Source organism: Dipodomys merriami, unplaced genomic scaffold (assembly GCF_024711535.1).
Source record: "Dipodomys merriami isolate MVZ:Mamm:240054 unplaced genomic scaffold, mDipMer1.0.p SCAF_16, whole genome shotgun sequence".
Lineage (NCBI taxonomy): Eukaryota > Metazoa > Chordata > Mammalia > Rodentia > Heteromyidae > Dipodomys > Dipodomys merriami.
In genome coordinates this window covers 33,153,761-33,168,683 of record NW_027202937.1, presented here as the reverse complement: position 1 = coordinate 33,168,683, position 14,923 = coordinate 33,153,761, and the positions used below count along the sequence as shown (strand labels likewise).

General features: G+C 42.5%; 1 long non-coding RNA gene across 2 annotated transcripts; it reads left to right on the top strand.

Moving 5' to 3' along the window:
- The first annotated feature begins 820 nt into the window (after positions 1–820).
- LOC138827889 (uncharacterized) lies at positions 821–11,792 on the top strand. Of its 2 annotated transcripts, XR_011372196.1 has the most exons (8): positions 821–956; positions 2,011–2,078; positions 3,159–3,227; positions 5,911–6,006; positions 8,048–8,228; positions 9,532–9,737; positions 9,906–9,994; positions 11,572–11,792. It is a non-coding gene; the product is annotated as an uncharacterized lncRNA (long non-coding RNA). The 2 variants fall into 2 exon arrangements; XR_011372195.1 differs by lacking the exon at positions 2,011–2,078.
- The last annotated feature ends 3,131 nt before the right edge of the window (positions 11,793–14,923 follow it).

Genomic DNA, 14,923 nt, shown 5'->3' with positions numbered 1-14,923 from the left:
TATTCAAGTAAAGGAAACTCGATTCTAACTCCTTACCAGGAGAACAATGAAATGTCATCTCACACCCCAGGAAGGACCAAGTTAAGTATAAAAGCGGTAATGTATTCTGTCTGATTCCCCAGATCATATCTTTGGTAACCCTTTGGGAGGTGCCTAGGAAAGTCACAGGTTCAGGGGGCGCAGGTGGCTCACGCTTTGTAATCCTAGTTAACAGTCCGCTGAGATCTGAGGAGCCAGTTCACAGCCAGCTCTGGCATGAAAGTCGGTGAGACTCTTATGTCTAATAATCCACTTAGAAAACCGGAAGTGGCACTGTGCCTCAAGTAGTGGAGCGCTGGCCTTGAGCTGAAGAGCTGGAGGACAGCGCCCAGGCCCAGAGTTCAGGCCCCATGACTGATTAAAAAAAAAAAAAGGCAAGGGTTCAAGTCTCATTGGTCATTAATGTTACTATAAGGGAGTACCCTCAAAGCATCGAGTTTGATGTATGCCAAACCATGCACCCCAAAAATGTAGGAAATCAGAGGATATAACCTGCACCCCACAGGAGGTGGCGCGAGCCAGAAAGGTGCTTCTCCACGAGTTGATTGATGGCTGCAGACACTAACAGGGAACTCCGCACGGATGCTTCCCCAGCATTCAAATTTGCAGGGGCCCAGGACAGTGGTCCAGAGTCTGCACTGCACATGGTCAGGGTGGCCTGGTTGGGAGAGGCATAAAGGTGGTGGCGTTGACTGATTGGCTTAGGGATCCATGGGCGCGGCTAAGGCGCGAGAAGAGGAAAAAGGGAGGAGCGCAAGAGCTGGCGCTGAGCCCAGTCCAGGAGTGGTGGAGACTATGGCCACGCTGCGAAGGCTTCGAGAGGCGCCCCGGAACTTGCTAGTCTGCGAGAGATCCGACTTCAGCCACCACACGTCACGCCACCGGCATCTAGTGGAGGCGCACTATCACAATATCCGGTGAGCCGGCGTCCTCCGTGCACCCTAAGACCGCGACAGGGTTTGGGGAAAGGTCTCAGGACGCTTCGCGTGGCGGTAGTTTCCCTGTCGGGGAGGGGCGGGCCATCTCTAGGCATACTGGGAGTTGTAGTCTTCGCGGTGCTCTGGCCCCGTAGATCTAAGCAGTGCAGGACTACAACGTCCAGGATGCCTTGCTGGCAGGGCTCCTTTGAGGGTAGGACCCCGCAGAGCCTGGTTCTTACTGTCCTAAGCGCTGCTTAACTTCTAATGGGTCCCAGCAGCAGGAGTATTGTTTCTGAGAGTTTTTTTGGGGGGGGGCTGGCCGGGGACGGGGCAGTTGGGCAGCTGTGCCTGTCCTGAGGTGCAGCTGTCCACATGAATCGGCTGGTGTCTCGCGCCTCCTTCCCGCCGCAGTGTCCTCCTGCTGCCCGATTCCCTCTGTGGCCAGCTGGTCTACCCCCGCCTCTTCCCAGCCCCTCGTGCTGCCCTGGCTCAAGAAGCCACCTGCTTTGCTAACCCTTGATGGGAGCCGATTTGATAATCGAGAAATTCCCGAAACCTAACTAAGATGGCACGAGTTTAAGGACTTTATATTTGAAATTGGTTAGTGTGATATGTCCCAGACATTAAGTATCCCGCTCCCTCAGAAACACATTGGTGTTGGTGTTGGAGCTTTAGGCTGGGCCTCAGTGTGAGCACTTGAGCAACAGCTGGAATCTGCTGGTATTTCACGTTGTTGGTTTGCTTGTAAAGCTCATCTCAGTCAGTAGGTCAAGTTGTGTTTGCCCTAAAAGGTCTGGACTGACCTGTGGCATCTCTAGAACATTGAACCCTGCAGGAGCCCTTTGCTTTCTGAGGAGCCTATTAATAATTGAGAGTTCCTAAATTCCCTGTGCTCCTTGGACTCCAGGGTAAACCTGCAATAATCTCTTCCATTGTATTTCTTTGAAAACAAAGTAGCAAGAGAAACAGAACCTGAAGTATATTGCTCGTGTGCAAAAGGTAAAATGCAAGCACAATCTTTCCATTAAAATGTTTCTGCTTTGTACCCTAGGTTGCCATGAAGAAGTGAACTGCTTGAGTTGTTCAATTTCTCTTTGCCTGAGATTGATCTGTCAAGAGGTGTGTTGCCTCTGTGTGTCCAGAGTGCACCATTCACTCCCATAAATCCGATGCTAATCTTTATGAAAATAAGACCTATTGTATTATTTATTACAATAAATGTTATTAATAAATGTACCACTTGAGCCAAACCTCCATGTTTGGTGTTTAAATGGAGATTAACAGTCACATGAACTTTCTGGACTGGCTTTGCACTGTGATCCTTTGAACTGTGATAGCAGTCTTTTGAGTAGGTAGGATAATAGTCATGAACCACCAGTGCTAACACTCTTGTTTGGAAAGGATCTATAGTCCTGTGTATATCATTTTGTGTCCTTCATTTTCTCAGTCCTGCCATTTGCTGCAGTCTCATTAAGTGGTAGTTTATTATTTCAATGTCCTTAGATTTTGTGTTCCTGACCTTATTCTGTTTCCCTCAGTCCCAATTGTATCTGCTGTACCGACTACTTTCAGTTGTTTTCTTGGAGTCATCGTTTGAAGTTGTATTTCATAGTGTCTCTGGGATTCTACCCTCCCCTCAGAAGCCATTCACTATGGACCTACACTGTTGTAGCTGCCTGCTTGTGAAGTCTGGTTACTATATCCTGCTCTCTCTGGGGCTACATGTGAAGCTGGACATGTCATGTGTTTACATCAGCATTTTTCCTGTAAAGTCTGAGGTTATTTTGTTCATGGCATGAACACTTTGTGGCAGGCCCTTTTCAATATCTCACATCCTATATCTGAATGGTAAGCCCATGGTCCCTGTATAACATCTGGAAGAAAAGTTGAATAGCTTTTGCTTATTAACCTAGAACTGTTCTGAGGAGTGCCTGCTCTTTTTCTTGGTGTCTTTCTGCTAACACCCCGTGGAGACTAAGTTCCATTCTATGTTATTTTTCTGCCTGAAATTAGAAACCTTGAAGGAGGGGAGTGAGCTGGCTGGAGCTCAGCTTTCCATGTCTTCCAGCTTCCTTTGCATGTGTTAGGTCACTGAGTTACCTGGAGTGTGGTGGCTGGAAGAGCAGTCCTCATGAAATTAATGCATTAACTTGTGATGTCTTCTGTGTTTTAATTGTTCCTTCTAACTTTCTCTTACAGGTTCCTGTGATGCACTGATGTTCAATACAAATATTGATGAAGATAATACTGTTGGCCTGCTACTCAATGGTAATTGTTTTCTTTTTCCCTTTGGTTACAAAAAAATACATTCTGTAATACCAACAACCACTCGGGAATTCATCCAAAAGATTACAAATGAGAATATAGTAAAGCCACTTGCACAGTCATGTTCATTGTTGGACTATGTACCATAGCCAAGGATGGAATCAGCCACAGTGCCCCTCAGTGGATGAACGGATCCAGAAAATGTGGTCTATATACACAGTGAAATTTTACTCATCTATTAGGAAGAATGTATTATATCACTTGAAGGAGAAATGGATAGACCTGGGAAGGAATTCAGTGAAGTAAGTCAGAAGCAGAGAGACAAAGTATGCATGTTTTCTCTCCTGTGTGGAAGCTAGGACTAATTTAGACATGTTACAAATACACACAAGTGGAGATGTATGCAAGTGTACACAAATTTATTAGCTGAAGTGTGCTATTTGCAAGGGAGAATTCATTTCACCAGTATAATTCCTTAGAAAAACAAATCCAGCCAAATGCATACCAAGAAATTGAAAGCTATATGTAAGAAGGTCAGAGGGAGGAGGACAATGTACTTATTCAATGCATATCATATGAAATTAAGAAAACTGAAGCCAGGAATTGAGCGAAGAAGAGAATGATGAAAGGGGAGATATTGATCAAGATGAATTGTACTTATGAGCTAATTTGTTGAATGATAACTCCTTTGTAGAATTACCTAGTGAAAATACAAAATAGAGCCGGGCGCTGGTGGCTTACGCCTGTAATCCTAGCTACTCAGGAGGCTGAGATCTGAGGATCGCGGTTCAAATCCAGCCCGGGCAGGAGAGACCGTGAGACTCCTATCTCCAATAAACCACCAGAAAACCGGAAGTGGCGCTGTAGCTCAAGTGGTAGAGCACTCGCCTTGAGCTGAAGAGCTGAGGGACAGCGCCCAGGCCCAGAGTTCAAGCCCCACGACCGACAAAAAAAAAAAAAAAGAAAATACAAAATAGATCTATGCAGAGTAAAGTGATGGTCTCTAGTTCCTCCTAACTCATTCTATTCTTAGAATGAACAGTTTGATGTTAATTCTTCCAGCATGTTCTATGACTTTATCAACATGTAGAAATGTTTTTAGACATAAAGTACATTGTGCTACACTGTTTTTCAATGTTCTTTTTTCCTGAGTTACACATCATAGGTGTCTTTTCATATCAATACATGGAGTTCTCACAATTTTTTTGTTTTGGTTTTTGAGGCAGGATGTTACCATGTAGCCCAGGCGGGCCTGGAACTTACCTCAACTGCCTTGAACTCCAGATCTCTTGGCTTAGCTTCTGTAGTGCTGGACCAATAGTCATGTGCCACCACACATGATTGTAACTTATAGTGTTTAGTGTTTTAAAGATATTTGAGGGCCAGTTATGTTAGAGCATACCTATAATCTCAGCTACCCAGGAGGTAGAGATGGAGAGCTTTAAGATTTGAGTCTAGCATGCATAGAAGTTAGTGAGAGTCTCATCTCAACAAACTGATGTGGTTCATGTCTATAAACTCAAGTACCCAGGATGCAAACATAGAAGGATCATTGTCCAAGGCTGAACAAAAAGCAAGATCTTATTTGGAATATCTCTCAAGCAGCCAGGTGCTGGTGGCTCATGCCTGTAATCTTAACTTCTCAAGAGGCTGAGATCTGAGGATTGTGGCTGAAAGGCATCGTGGGCAGGAAAGTGCATTAGACTCTATTTTTTTGGTCAATCGAGGGGCTTGAACTCTAGGCCTAGATGCTGTCCCTGAGATCTTTAGCCCAAGGTGAGCTCTTTCTCACTTGAGCTACGACACCACTTCTGGTTTTCTGGTGGTTAATTGGAGATAAGAATCTCAGACTTTTGTGTCCAGGCAGGCTTTGAACTGTGATCCTCAGATCTCAGCCTCCTTAGTAGCTAGGATTAGAGGCATGAGCCACTGGCATCTGGCTTCAGGAGACTCTGTTCTCCACTTAACCATCAGAAAACCAGAAGTGGCATTGTCACTGAAAGAAGTAGAATGATAGCCTTGAGTGGAAGAGCTCAGGAACAGTGCCGTGCCCTGAGTTCAAGCCCCATGACAGAAAGAAAAAAAGAAGCCGGCGCTAGTGATTCACGCCTATAATCCTAGCTACTCAGGAGGCTGAGATCTGAGGATCTCGGTTCAAAGTCAGCCGGGGCAGGAAAGTTGGGGAGACTCTTACCTCCAATAAACTGCTAGAAATGGTAGAGGGCTTGCCTTGAGCTGAAGAGCACAGGGACAGTGCCTAAGCCCAGAGTTCAAGCCCCACGACCGACAAAAAAAGAAAAAAGAAAGAAAGGAAGGAAGGAAGGAAGGCAAGAAAGAAAGGAAAAGAAAGAAAGACAGAAAAAGGAAGAAAGGTAGGAAGGAAGGAAAATTAAAGCAAAAAAGGATCTGATCCATGATTTAGGTGATACAAGGTTTGTGCTCAAACCCCAGTACTGGCAAAGGACAAACAATATTTCAAATAATTTCTTCTTTAATAGAAATTTAGATAATTTCTAATTATACAGCTCTTAATAATACTGATGCATGTATATAAGTAAATTCCTATGTATGTACCTACATATAAATGTTCTGTGTGTTATAAATCAGTTCCTCACATTTGGATAGTTATGCTGGTAGCAGGGAAGTTTTCTCATCTCTCTTATGGGAACTTCTCTTTGTTTTATAGGGAAGTTGATTTGATCCCTGGATAAAGACACTTATGAAGAAACTGGACTCCAAGGTCATCCCTCTCAGTATTCTGGCACAAAAATCAGGAAGTTCAGTGAGTAGAATACTGGCAGGGCTCCCAAGCTGTCATCCTCCTATAGCAGGACAGTCAGGGTTAGGACCCCTCTGACCTTAGTTCTTGCCAGTGAAAGTGGGACTTGAGCTGCTGCAGATTGGCCTTCACAGAGGGAAACAGAGACTGCTGTGGAATCAACTTCTCTTCAGCTTCAGCTGCTATGTTTTGTGTTTTTTTCAAACCTCAGTAATTTGAACTAAGGACTTAGGCACTGTGTTTAGCTTTTTTTCTCAAGGCTGGTGCTGTATCACTTGAGCCAAAGCTCCACTTTCACATTTTTTGGTAGATTATTGGAGATAAGAGTCTCACAGACTTTCTAACCTGAGCCAGCTTTCAACTGATTTTCAGATCTCAGCCTCCTGAGTAGCTAGATTGTGAGCCACTGACAGTCCAACCTAATAATTGATTGTTTATAAAGAATTCCTTTAGTTTTCCTGTTTTTGGTTCAGCTGACTATCCAGTGTGGATAGCAGTGGTTAAAGCTGCCGCATCCACAGAGGATTCAGGGGACCCCTGTTCTAGTTCTTTGACCTGGGAAAGATGATCCTAAAATACTTGTTGACAGCTCTTATTCTAGATATACCCACTGCAAAGATAGTTTTGACTTGATGAACCGAAGAGCAACATCCTTTTCAGTATAAAAAACTTTGTAAAATGTGCACATAGGCTGGGAAGGTGGCTCAATGGTAGAGTGCTTGCCTTGCAGGCATGAGGCCCTGGCTTTGATTCCTCAGTACCTCATAAGCAGAAGAAGCCAGAAGTGGTGCTGTGGCTCAAGTAGTAGAGTCCTAGTCTTTAGCTAGAGAGCTGAGTTCAGGTCCCAATACCGGCAAAAAAAAAAAAAATTTGCACAGTATTTGTACTAGAATTAAGTATCCATTTTTTTCTATTTTTAAGTTGTTTCCAATGATTTGATGTATTCATCCTTTATGTTAGAGTCTATGAAGTATAAAAGAACATGTTGGTCCTTCAAAGAAAAGGCTTTCATATTTGAGTTCCTTTTGGCTTGGCATTGTGCAGGTATGAAGAATAACTATTTGTAATGTTATATCTTTTCTTTTTTTTTTTTTGTCACTCATGGGGGCTGAAGCCTAGGCCTTGGCAGTGTTCCTCAGCTCTCTAGCCTAAGGCCAGAGCCCTACCTCTTGAGGCACAGCACCTGGCTTTTTTCTTCTGCTAATGTAGTGCTGAGGAGGCAAACCCAGGGCCTCATGCATGCAAGGCAAGCACTCTACCACTGAGCCACCTTCCCAGCCCTGATACATTGATGTGTGTGTGTGTTTGCGTGTGCTTGCCTGCATGGCAATAGCAGAGCTTGTACTCAGGGACTCATGATCTCACTGAACCATTTTTTGTTCAAGACTGGTGCTCTGCCTCTTGAGTCACAGATCCATTTCTGGCTTATTGGTAGTTAATTAAAGATAAGAGTTTCCTAGACTTTTCTGTCTAGGCAGGTTTGAAACCTCAGTCTTCAAATCTTAGCCTCCTGAATAGCTAAAATTTCAGGCATGAGCCTATGTCTTCTGGCTCTCGATATAATGATGATTTTAAAAGCTAATTACTAATGTTGATTTTTGATTCATCACTTTACTGAAGGGCATTTTGTTCAAACATTATTTAAAAAGCTGCTTCAGCTCTTCTCGTGGGCTTAGAACCATAGTTGAGATTAAGCTAGATCTGAAACCATTTGCCTAAAATTTTGTGGCTTCCCTGTAGATTCAGAGATCCTGTGACGAAGTTTAGAGCAGGCAGCTTTCCCCCATTTCTTCCCTTCTTTTCCTCTGTTTCACCTTCAATTCTTGGCCAGAATGTTTCACATGACCACTAGTTATAGAGGCATGTGTGATCTGTTTGCTCATTGCTAGTAGGCAGTAACACAGGTGTGCATTAAGTTTCATTTCAAACTTGTAACTTGTGGTTGACTAAATTTAGTTCAAATTTTGATGTTCATTAGGTTTGTTCATTACTTTGGCTAATCTGCTTCCCATTGCTCCTATCTAAACATTGTGTCTTTGGGCAGCTACACAATTCTACTGGCCCAGTCATGAGGAAGTATAATGGTGCAGTGCTCCTGTTTGGCGGCTGGGAAGCATGTGGCTCTACTGTGGAGATGTACACATCCTTCTGCTCCTCGTGGAGACTTCTGGTCACAGCCAAGCAAGGTTGCTTCCCTGGATCCTAGTTCAGTGAAGATCCATGAGGTAGGCAGAAGGGGGAGAGGTTTACAGAAGTCACCGTCACTTGAAGTCTTCCCTGCAATGGGGTGTATGTGGCTTTGTGCTCCTAAGCCTGCTGACTGCTTTCAGAGCTTTTCAGGATCTGTGTGGAGTCTGAGATTCAGTCTGCCAGCTAATCAATAGCAACTCTTGTCCAAGACATGGGATTTCATTCCTAACAGTAGGAACAGTTGCCCATAGTGTATGGTAGTTGTCATCCTAGAGAAGAGCGACAGGTAGGAAAAACTGTTTATACCATGTAGAGGATAAGAAGTCCATCACAGCCATCTGTAAGCTGGAGACTAGAAATGCCCACCCAAGTCTGGAAGCCTCAGAACCAGGCAAACTGTTGGTGTTCCTCAATCCAAGGCCACAGGTCTGAGAACTTAGGGGACCATGGTACAAGTCCTGGAGTCCCAAGGACAGAGGTTTGAATTATATTTGGAGTTATATCATGGTTATATTCTTAATTAATTGTAGAAGGGATGTGTGTACTCCAGAACGTACCATCTACAGAAGAGAGATCAAATTTCCTTTTCCTCTGCCCCCTTTGCTTGTCCTGGGCCCCAGCCAGCCAGATGATGCACACCTCCATCGAGGGCAGTCCCCCCACTGCCATGGCAGTGTGTGGATACCCTCACACACACCCAAAGGTGATGCTTTACCTGCTCTCCACTTAACATGACACCTGAAATTCACCATCACATGAGAGTTGGCACTTGCAGAAGGTTCCATCATGGAATGGAACCCAATAGCCAAGAAGCTTTCTACTGGGCTGGGAGCCTGTCTTGTGTGGGAGGAAGACAGAAGTTGTGGCACTTGGCAGTAAGCAGGCCTTCCCTGTCCTGTGGAGGGCCCTATTCTTACCTCCTAAGGTTGCTGCCTTCACAGCCATCACTGAAAAGAAACAGGTTTTCCTGGTCTTTCAATGGGAAGCTGCCATTCATGCTTCTTGTGTTTCCTGTATAGATCATACTATAGTTCACTAATGTTCATACACCTGGGTTTCATGTTTAGAGTTGAAATGTTTTCTTGGAGCAAGTGAAAGGAATACAGAGCAGGTCTGAAAGCACTGTTTGTTGCCAGGAAAGCATCAAAGAAGGTGAGTGTTTACAAAATTGTGGCACAAGCAGCAGATAGCAGATTTAATCATCTAAGTTGAACACAGTTTTGCACAGCTGCTGTGTTAATTCTACCAGTTTCCCATGGTTCTGAAAGGAATGGAGTTACTGCCGGGGATTCACTAGAGTTGTTTGTGATGTTCATATATTCTTGTATATGTTTGAAGGTGCAGAGGAGCCAACGGTGATGTCATTTTTTTCCAAACACCAAATTCAGAAGCATCATCCTAAAGTAGAGCAGAGCACAGTGAATGGTTTGCAGTGTCTGGTGCTGCAGAGCAGTGAGCTCAAGGGAGAGAGAGCCAGAGTCATCCTGCGGTGTCCAGAGCTCTTTGACTAGCTGGGCACAGTCTTCTATAATGCAGACCTATAGGTATGTACATTTGGGAATCAGGCAGGGCTCTGGCCTGCTGTTTTATTCTGTTAGATATGCATTCCCTAGGATGTGAGTTCACGGTAGTTCCGAATATCTTCTCTGTGTTTGCTTTGTGGTAGAAATAACGAGCCTCATAATTTCGTATCAACTTTTTGCTTTTACCAGCCAAACTCAGTGGTGGCCAGGGCTTGCTTGTGTACAATCACTGGCCTCATCCTTCCAGAGAAGATCTGTGTTCTTCTGGAACAGCTGTGGTAAGCACCTTTTTTACTTTGTTTTGGTGCCATGGTGGCATGCTGAGCACAAGGCAGGCCCCTTTTCTTAATCTGGAATCAAGCATAGAAATGTTATGTTTCATTTGGATTAGTCATCTTTGCTGAGGAGTGTGCTAGAGCAAGTCACATTTCCTAATGAGGAGACAGAGGCTCAGAGCAGACAAGCCTCTTACTCCTGCTTTTCCAACGTGAGCCTTTGATGCAATCAAAGTTAGAACATCATTCAAAAGCAGAGCAGAATTCTGTAGGTTGAATTACATTTAACTTTTAGTACTGGAGTTGTACAAAATGTTTAATCTGAAATGGTGTGGACAGAAATAGGGTAGAAGAGAGTTGTTCAGCCAAAACATACCCAAGATATATTCCAGCACTGAAATTCTTTGAGTCACTAAGCAATAACAGTATGCTAAGGGTTGAATAGAGTGGTAGGGGTTTTTTTTTGTTTCTGTGGTTTTTTTTTTGTCATGTGGGAGGTCGTGTATAAATAGTGTGTGCATTGGATCTAATGTGAGGACAAAGAATTGTCCTGTCTAGTGTTTTCTGTGTCTTACTGTTAAAATACCTTCATATTAAAGTCTTCAGTGTTCTCCCACCCCTGTCTTAGTCACCAGTGCGGTTTGAACTCATGTTCTTCAGCTTACCACTTTACCATTTTTGCCCTGCTTCCAGCCCTAATTTTGGCTTGTTCATGTGAATGGAGTCTTGTCAACTTTTCTGCCCAGGCTGGCTTCAAACTTCATTCCTTCAGATCTTAGCCTTCTGAGTAGCCAGTATTACAAATTTGAGACACTTGTGCCTGGGAGGGTTTTACTGTTTTTTTTGGGGGCGGGGGGAGTTCGGTGGTGGTGTCTGAACTCTGGGCCTGGGTTCCTCAGCTCTTCAGCTCAGGCTAGCACTCTACCACTTAAGCCACAGTGCCATTTCCACCTTTTTCTGCTTATGTGGAACCCAGGGCCTCATGCATACAAGGCAAGCACTGTAACACGGGCCAACTTCCCAGCCCTCTGGGGGTTTTACTCTTTTGAACCCAATAATCTAGGGTTTTTTTTTTGTTGCTGTTCTTTTTTTTTTTTTTTTTTTTTTTACTATTTAATAAGAAGGACAATTTTTGACAAATTTGGCGAATTACTCTTTGACATTCCATTGATCAGTCTGAAAACATTACTTTTCCTGGGAGGGAACCATCCTTTTATACAGTGTATGGAATTTTGTGATTTGGGTTCTTTTGTCATTGTTGGTTTGTTTTGTGGCACTGAGCCTCAAGCATAGACCTTGCACACACTAGACAAGTGTTAGCTGTACTCCTAACATGGTTCTTTGAGTCTTCAGTGATGTTCCAGAATTAGGGGGAGAACTGTAGCTTTTGTTTTGTGTGTATTGTGTTGATCTTTATGGAACTTACAATATAGCATCAGGAACCTACTCTGCATCTGCTAGTTTGTATAAGTTAAAGCCAAACTGTAAGATCATTAGAATATCCTGAATAGATTTTTTAACATTTAAGTGTGGAAATTCCTCCATCTTCTGTTTTGTTAAGGATGATCTGTCTTTTTCAGTCATTACTTCTATGAGGCAAACCTGGACCCATGGGTTACCTTGTCAGTTCAAGGCTTTGCAGACAGCCCTGTTTCCTGGAGAGAGAATAAGCATGATTTTCACAAAGGAGGTGAACATGTGTACAACTTTGTGATTTTTCATAACCAGGACTATTGGCTTCAGATGGCTGTTTGGACACTCGATAACTGTCCTCCCTAAGCAGTATAAAATTTTAAAATCTGTTGTTTATACTCACTCTTGTTTTCTGGTTTCTTCATTGTGTGTGCATGGGCCTGTGTACTGACGATGCTCCTCAGCTCAGCATTTGCTTGCATTCTGGCCTGCTCAGCCTATCCACATGGCAGCAGGTGCATGCTTAGTGACTGGCTCGTCACTCATCCTCTCCGTCACTGCAAGCACAGGCTGTGTTCACTGCGCTGTCATGGTGGCTGGAATGAGGGGACCATTGAGTAAGGTGTGCGGTTGCTCATTGCAGCTTTCATCAAGCAATGAGAAGAAGACCTGTATCACCATTCTCAAGGCCTGTCTCTGTGGTAAAGCTCTTCACTATGAGGAAACTGAGGCACAGGATGGTCAGGAAGCTGCTGAGTTCACCCTGTAGTAGATGAGCCTGGATGTCAGGCCAGCATGGGTCCTCATCAGCTGTGCTCACTGTGTTTATTGCTTCTGGACCAGGGAGGGACCTGTGGGAACTTGGAATTGTTAACCAACAAGTTCCATTTTATTTCTAGCAATGTGGCAGATAGGGAGCCCATGAAAAACAGCTTTCCCAATGCACAGGGAAAAAAAGTATTTTAAATGTATTCAGAAACTGAAAGTTGAGTTTTCAAAAGGAAAAAAAAAATTAATGGAAGCCAAAAACCAGAGTAACTAGAAGAATGTGGATTTGGGTTTTGCTTTTGACAACCTTGGGTGAGGGAGGAGCAGCAGAGAAGCCAAAACTTAGGTCCTGAGAAGGTAGAAGAACCAGAAAGGAAACATAAAGTTGAGACTCCCCAAAAGCAAAGACTTAGCACCAGGGCAAACTGTGAATGGAGCTGTTAGGGTAAGGGATGTCAGAAACGGTGGACAAAATCATTGAGGAAGTTCTTCCTTCTAGTCAACTAGTGAAAAAACAAACTTCAAAACACATGAACCAAAACAACTCTAAGGAGAAGTACACAGTTGCACAGTATCAGATTTAATGTCTCTCTCTGTAATGGTAGATAGGCAGAAAATCAGCAAAAATATAGCAGACATGAGCAACACTATCAACCAACATAAACTGATAATTATAGAATATTCTACCCTACAACAGCAGACACCCATCTTTCTCATGTGCATGTGGGACATGTGATTAGGTCAAACAGGTCTATTCAATAATTTCAGATTTAAGGAGATTCATTGTATTTGATCTCACATATATATATATATATATATATACACATATATACATATATACACATATTTCTATATATGATATATATAATTATATGTATAATTACATGTAATTATATGTATGATATATATAATTACATATATGTACAATTAGATATTATATATGTTATATATAATTACATATATTATGCATATAATTATATGTAATTATAATTATAGATATGTAATTATATATTTTAAATTATATTTAATTATATATAATTATATATTATATATAGAAATATATAGAATTGTATATAGAATTATTATTGTCAAAATACCATACAGATTGGTTACAATTACATGGACAAGGTAATGAGTACATTTCTTATCAAGCATTGTTGCCTCCTCCTCTGTTTCCCCTTCCCAACCCTTCCTTTCTCCTCTCTCAGCCCCCAACCCCACCCCTGCCCCGCCCCCGCCAAAGTTGTAAAGTTCATTTTTTGACATAACATCTTGTACATCTCATTGTTGCAATGGGTCCACATGTATCCCCATTTAAGCAATTTGTTTTTTCCCTTCCCCTCCACAAATTATACCAACATCAAATACAGTGAAAGCAGGGGTTATACCGTAGGGAGGGACATACAAAGCAGCAAAGAAATCATCTTATAAGTATGTTAGAAACGATTGCAAGAAAGAAAAAACATTCAATACTTACTTGGGGTTCATTGCACCCAACATCAACTTATCTGGCCTTTTCTGCTTGTCTCAGACATATACTAGTTATTGCAAATAATGGAAACCATGTACGTGATCTCTTGATAAGAGTAGAACTATATTAAAAACCAGTAACATCCTTGAAAATTTCCAAAATATTTGTTAAGTCTGTAACTTGATAATTCATAGATTAAAGAAGCAGCTAAAAAGAATTAGGAAGGTAACCTGAGTAAAAGTTTTTAAATAACATGCCATTATAATAATAATATGCACCGTAATAATCAGCACTAAATCAGTTGGTGTGTTTGTGTGTGTGTATGTATGTGTGTGTGCGTATAAGTGTGGGTACATGTTTGCATGTGTGCATGTGTGGGTACATGCCTATGTGCATGCTGGTCCTGAGACTTGAACTCAGTGCCTGGGCTCTCTCCTGGAGCTTTGTGCTCAAGTCTAGTACACTATCTCTTGAGCCACAGCTCTACTTCCTGCCTTTTGGTGGTTCATTGGAAATAATCTCACAGACTTTCTTTCTGGGGCTGTCTTTGAACTGTGATCCTCAGATCTCATCCTCCTGAGTACCTAGGATTACAGGCGTGAGCTACTAAAGTAATTCTGAGGGAAATTTATAGCATTAAATGTCTATCTTAGAAGAGCTCAAAATTAGCCGGGTGCTGGTGCCTCATGGCTCTATTCCTAGATACTCAGGAGGCTGAGATCTGAGGATCACAGTTCAAAGCCAGCTGGGGCAGGAAATTCTGTGAGACTCTTATCTCCATAAACCACTGGAAAACCGAAGTGGTGCTGTGGCTCAAGCAGTAGAGCACTCGCCTTGAGCTGAAGAGCGCAGGGAAAGCACCCAGGCCCAGAGTTCAATCCCCACAACCGACAAAAAACAAAAAAAAGAACTCAAAATTAGCCATTTCATTTCATTCTCCTCTATGAAACGGGAAAGAAAATTAAATTAGAAGTAAGTGAAAGAAAAGAATAATTAAAATCAAAGTGAGACTCAACGAAAAATTTCTTGAAAGACTATTAGAAGCATAAGCTTGGTTTTGAATAGTTGGATAAGTAAAAACTTCAGCTAGATTTATCAAGAAAAAAAGAACACAAAGTAAGGCATAAGGGATGAGGAAGGTGACATAGCTAAGGATCCTGTAGATATAAAAAGATTTAAATGACTTAAAAAAAGTCAATAACATGGAAGAATTTGTCTAATTCTTGAAATGTGCATGTTACCTAAGCTCTCTCAAGAAGAAATGGATGATCTTCTAACCT